The sequence below is a fragment of the Myotis myotis genome, unplaced genomic scaffold, assembly GCF_014108235.1.
Source record: "Myotis myotis isolate mMyoMyo1 unplaced genomic scaffold, mMyoMyo1.p scaffold_m19_p_8, whole genome shotgun sequence".
Lineage (NCBI taxonomy): Eukaryota > Metazoa > Chordata > Mammalia > Chiroptera > Vespertilionidae > Myotis > Myotis myotis.
This window is the reverse complement of record NW_023416390.1, coordinates 51,682,228-51,688,227: the sequence shown is the minus strand read 5'-3', so window position 1 is coordinate 51,688,227 and position 6,000 is coordinate 51,682,228.

The window sequence follows — 6,000 nt, the reverse complement described above, 5'->3', positions numbered from 1 at the left end:
TTCTGGAATTCAATTCAAAGGAAAAGGAAGACTTAAAGGGTTTGGCTTGTCCACTTATGTTTCCAAACCCACACCAGCTGAGAGACAACTGTGTATACTCAGCCTTATTTTATGCCAAAGAATTTCTTGCAACACAGTCTGTTTCCAAGGGCAATACAAATCTATTTTTCCAAGAACACTGCTTGATGTCTAACCATTTCTAGCCACCTACCAAGTTCAGAAGAAATGGATAGAATGTGAGGTCGTGTAACTTTGCTGAATGGGCATAATGGGCCAATTGGGAATATTGCAAAACGTTCTAGCTAAAAGAATAGGACATCCATTTAATTCTTTTCTTGGTACTTATCTATCTGGTTCTTTTCTAATTAATTGAAAATCATGTGCTTTGTAGAACGTTTGACTTAAACTGTAACATTTGCAAAAATACCTGCTCAATGTTAAACTCTTCTATATTTGTTTACAAAAATGGACTCTGGAACTAGATTGATTGCATTCAAATGCTAGCTTTTCCCTTTAGCTGTGAGACTTTACTTGTTACTTAACCTGACCTTGGCTCAGTTTACTCATGTGTAAAATGGGAATAATAATAATACCACTTTGTCTCATGAATGTTGTGAGGATTGAATGAGTCATGATAGCACAATGTCTGGAACCACATAGTAATGCATTCAATAAACTATCCATTATGCTATTGTAGTTATGTGAGAAATCTCTCTGTACTGCACAGACTCCAAAATCCCAAGTCACAATAGCTTGCTATTAACCTTTGTTTCCTTTCCTTGAATTATGTAATATTTTTTCATTTAAAATATGTAACAAAAAGAAGAATAACAATACTGACATAATTGAATGCATAGTATGTACCATATACAATATTGAGTGCTTTAGAGGCATTATTGCACGAATCATCACAATAACTCTATGAAGTTGAAGTTGATACCAGTTTACAGCTGCAGTGATAGATGCTTAGAGCAACTGAATAACTTGCCCAAGTCCAACGAATAAGTGACAAAACTTGAAAGCATTCTTGCTGTCAGAATATGTGCAGAGGTTGAGGGGTGTGGAGGGATTGAGGAGAGAGAGGAGAGAGAGAGAAAGAGAGAGGAGAGAGAGATAAAGAGGAGAGAGAGAGAGGAGAGAGAGAGGAGAGAGAGAGAAAGAGAGAAAGAAAGAGAGAGAGAGAGAGAGAGAAAAGAGGAGAGAGAAAGAGAGAGAGAAGAAGGAGAAAGAAGAGAGAAGAGAGAGAAGGAGTGAGGAGGAGAAAGACGAGAGGAGAGAGAGAGAGAGGAGAGACGAAAGCGAGAGGAGAGAGAGAGGAGAGAAAGAGAGAGGAGGAGAGAGAGAGAAAGAGAGAGAGAGAGGCAATCTCAAAGAGCGATCGAGCGAGAGAGAGAGAAGAAGGGAGAGGAGAGTCCTATTCCAGCAGAGGAGGACCCTATCTCTGCTCTCTCTCGAGCTATATGGACACGGACAGCAGTCTGTTGTTTCTTGTGGGGGGGGGGAGGAGCGTATGTTTGGATAAATAGTGATAACAGGAGACTTGACTTGGGGTGGTGAACACACAATACAGTGTACAGATGATGTGTTGTAGAATTGTACACCTTAAACTTGTACAATTTTTTAAACTAGTGTTGTCCCAATAAATTCAATAAAAATAAAAAAATACGTATGAGAAAATATAAAATAGAACATTTTATTAGTTTAAAAAAATGAATGTATGCAGGAAAAGGTAGGGAGAAAATATACCCCAAATTATCATGTCTGTGTCTGGATCATAAAATTAGGAATGATGTTTTACAATGTCTCTACATTTATCTGTTGTTGTTTTTTGTGATATGAACATATTTCTTTGAAAATAGGAAGTTGTCTTAATCAATCTCTAGTCATGCAGATATTAGCATTCCTACTTCACAGTAAATAATAGCTACTTTATTGCTCATTCCTGTGAACTAAAAAGCAGTCTATCTTTGAGTCAGTCTTTTTATCCTTTGCACAAAGCAATTCTATTACAGCTTTCTAAAAATGAATATTGTGTTTTCAAATCTGATTTCCATCTACTTGTTCTAAGTGCAAATGTAGCATCACAGATTTTTTAAAAACTCAAGTTAAAACCCAAGCATCAGCTTTAACTTGGCATTAGAAGGTCTCCTTGCCCATACCTTTGGTCCTCAGGGATATCTCCCATGAGTTTTTGTGGGGATTAGCAACAGGGAAACACAGCCTGGTGACACACTCAGAATGGGCTGGTTTGTCTCACACTTAATTACTTCTCAGATCTTATAAGGAACGGAGAAAAAGAAAGGCAGTGGGTGACAGATCAGAGTCATGGTCAACGAACATTTATTCTAGTGCCTGCTAGGCCCTACATACTGTATTATCCCATTTTACTCTCCAAGACCAGTGTGAAATAGATGTTATTAGTGTCACCTGGTAGGTGAAGGCAATAATACTCAGAGACCAAGCAGATTACTACAAACCAGGCAGATGATAAGTTGTAGGCATGGAATTTGAACCTGGTCTCCAAAAATCTCTTATTCTTTTCTATATATCATGCTTCCAACACATTCACAATTTCTAGAAGTTGATACCAGTTTTCAGTGAAAGACAGGCAGTCATTTATTATTAGAAGTATTAAATGTAAGAAAGAATCCATAAATTCAGATACTGTAACAAAAAAATAATTGGGAAATAAAGCAGTATGGGCCTGTTTGCATAGCAGTTCTGTACTTTCTTTGCTTTTTTATGTAAGTTACTACTTTTTGGTTATATGTTTCAGGTCAAGATAGTGTTTGCTAAACCCATGGTCCTTGCTATAAAGTGCAACACAAAGTTTCATTTAGTGACTCATGATAAACTGGAGATCTTATTTATAAAAACAAATAGTTGGGCCCATAATATTACCATAACGGGAACCACAATCCACAGATTTGCTAATTCTTCTCTCCTCTGAGGTCTCCGGAAAGGTGGTGATAATCAATTCTGGGACCCTTGTCTAAGGCTCTCATCATCTTTGACATTTCTGTCAATTTATTATTCTCTGTATCTGTCAACAGGGAGATTAAACAAAGGCGAGTGTGGACTTCTATTGCTTTCAGAACTTTATGAGGATGAGGACATTTAGACAATGGAATATGTTATAAAGATATTTTTCCCCCTGCGAGGCTGAGCTGTCATTTGCCTGGAATGGTTCAGGACAGTTCTGCCTGGAGGCAGGACTATGGACTCATTAACCTCCTAGCCCTGCAACTCTGTCAATCTCAATTCTCTCCACGGTTTCAATCAACTACAGCTGCCTCCAGTTTCATTCTGGTTGGTTTCGTGGGGCTGTGCGCTCTCACAATTTTCTGTACTGCAGGGCGGGAAAGCATCTTCAATATATGTCTGTAGCTGTGCACCAGGCAGTGAGCACGGTGGATCGTCCCTCCCCGAAAGGCTCAGCATAAAATATACTGATAGATGAGCACACTGGTATATAGAAAAGTGCCATGTGCCAAATATAGATGATTCTTATCATTTCCCTTTGCATATAGATGAATACACAGCTGGGTGCTCTCAGGAGGCCTACAAGTCGACTTGATCCAAAGGAATGACTGTGCTATTTTTGCACTTTCCCTCACATCATTTCTCAAGGTTTGAGGGAATTTAAATGTGACTTACTTGGCAATGACAAGTCTCTGTCCCCTTGGTGCCTTCCGAATGAGATCATTTACACAAGTCCCTTCTCCATAGCTCATTCTATTTCTTCATAGAGAAACAGTATCACTTCAATAGAATCTAGATTTCCAGAAAGGACAGAGGTTTTTTGCCCTTCACGATGGTTACATTGAAACATGTTACTATTGAATTCACAGTATCAGTGTAATGATTGATTAAAATATGTATGTGTTTTCTGGAAGGACATGGGTCATTTAACAGGAGCTTAGTATTACTAATGACAAATGGAAGTTCTGAGAAATTAAGAGGCTTAGTAGGACCTCGGGGTAAATTGGTGGCATCTCCAGTCCCAGAACCCAGCCCTCTGCAAACCCCATTGCCTTACTGGAGACCCTGTGCTCTCCTGAATGAAGCCGATTCTAGCTAAAGTGATAATATCTCTCCTCGGTTAAGTGTTACTTAACTTTGATCATAAAACAGGATTTTGGAACTAGCAAATGTATTTATTAGCATACATATCTATGACTCTCAGGGAACGTTATTATTTGTGAAATTTGTCTGTTCCCTTGTGGAAATCTATTAAAAATGGAGAAAAGTAATAAACAACCCACACTCAAAATACACGACGAGTACAAATCCATAGAAAGAATAATAAAATGCCACCGGGAGAAGAGGGAAATCGGTTACAAGCCACAGTACTTTACAGAGTGGAAACTTAATGCACTTTTTAAAAAACTGATAAATGAATTCATCTGTAGGAATTTCTAAATTTGTAAGCCACCTTTACAAGTGTACTATGAAAGAGTTCTGTGCTTTCTAATGTATTTATATGTATTTATGACAGAATATGTTGACATAGAAGTCAAGACAACTTTGAGAAAATTTAATGTAAATGACCAAAATTCCTTTGATGTCTCTTTAGAAAGGAAATTTTGAATTGTTGTATCAAGATTGAAGCTTGACCACTGTCATATTACTATGCTATCAGTACTATTGACTACCAGTGTTTTCTTACAGTCATAGGGAAGTGGATCGATATTTCTAATGAGGAGGTAGAAGAAAAATTTAAATGATCGATTTCTCACTGAGCCAGGCTAAGAAAGAAAGTAATTTGCTTAAATGGCTCATTCCTGTTTTCAACAAGTATTTCTATTGCACACCTAATCTGGCAGGCGATATGGGGAAATGAGGACTCTGACGTCAGAGTACCTGGGTCTCTGTTCTGGTTTTCTATTTACTAGATATTTCTAGTTACTAGACATGAGATCTTGGGTAATTTGCTCCCTAGTTTCCTTATTTGTAAGATGGAGATAACAACTATTGTTATTATAGATCAAGTGATTAATATCAATAAAACATTCAGAAGAGCATATGGTAAGGGCAAAATAGATATTAGGTGTTGTTATTATTTATGATGGACTATGAATGGAAAATAAACAAGATAGATATGGTTCTGATCTCATGAAGAATAAAAGTTAGTAGAGGAAAATAGTTGTTAAATAAATAACTGGACAAATAACTTTTAAACTACAATTATGTTAAGAGCTAAGGGAAGTACAGTGTGAACAATATAACAGGGATGTAACATCTCTCTAACTGTTCATGTGTCATTTTCTTCTGCTATTGCAACCAAGTGAAACCATACTTCACTTTGTGATCGCACACCCTGGTGACCGAGTCTGGAAATCTTTGGTATTTCTAGGCTAAACCATAGCCTTTCAAGTGAATAGCAAGTGGAATTTCACAACAGGAACATTGTGTTGGGCAGACTCCCTTGGGATAATTTATTTTCACATTTTTTTTAATCTCATTTCTTTATGACCACTTAAAAGTTTCAAGAAAGCAATCCTAATTTTGTTTTGCTACATTCCTTAAAGCCAAAATCTCTGTGATGCTACAGAGACCTTTGTCCTGATAGAGCAAGTATTTAGGGAAGAAATTAAAAGACCAACAGCCAGTGTTTGTTGAAGAGGAACTCAGTTGTTCCTCCCATTATGCAACAGATGGCATCGGCAGGCTGATGGCTGAGGAGGAAACACACAGGCCCATTTACCCAGCCACTGTTCTCTCCTCCACATCACGTCATAATGATATAGTCATTTCTTTCTCTTCTGATCCCACCGCTCAGCCTTCTAGAAAGGAGTGGATTTGGATAATCTGCAAATGTATGAGCTAGATATCCATAAACACACTTGTTATTTTGGCCCCCACTCAAGCATCAAAGATCTTTAAAGCAGATTTTAAATTCATAGTTAAGTAACTGTCAGTTTGTTCCACAAACAGCTTCTATAGACAAGGATTTTAAAAAGAAAGCTGTTAAAGAATCCTCAAGAAGTCAAGTATGTC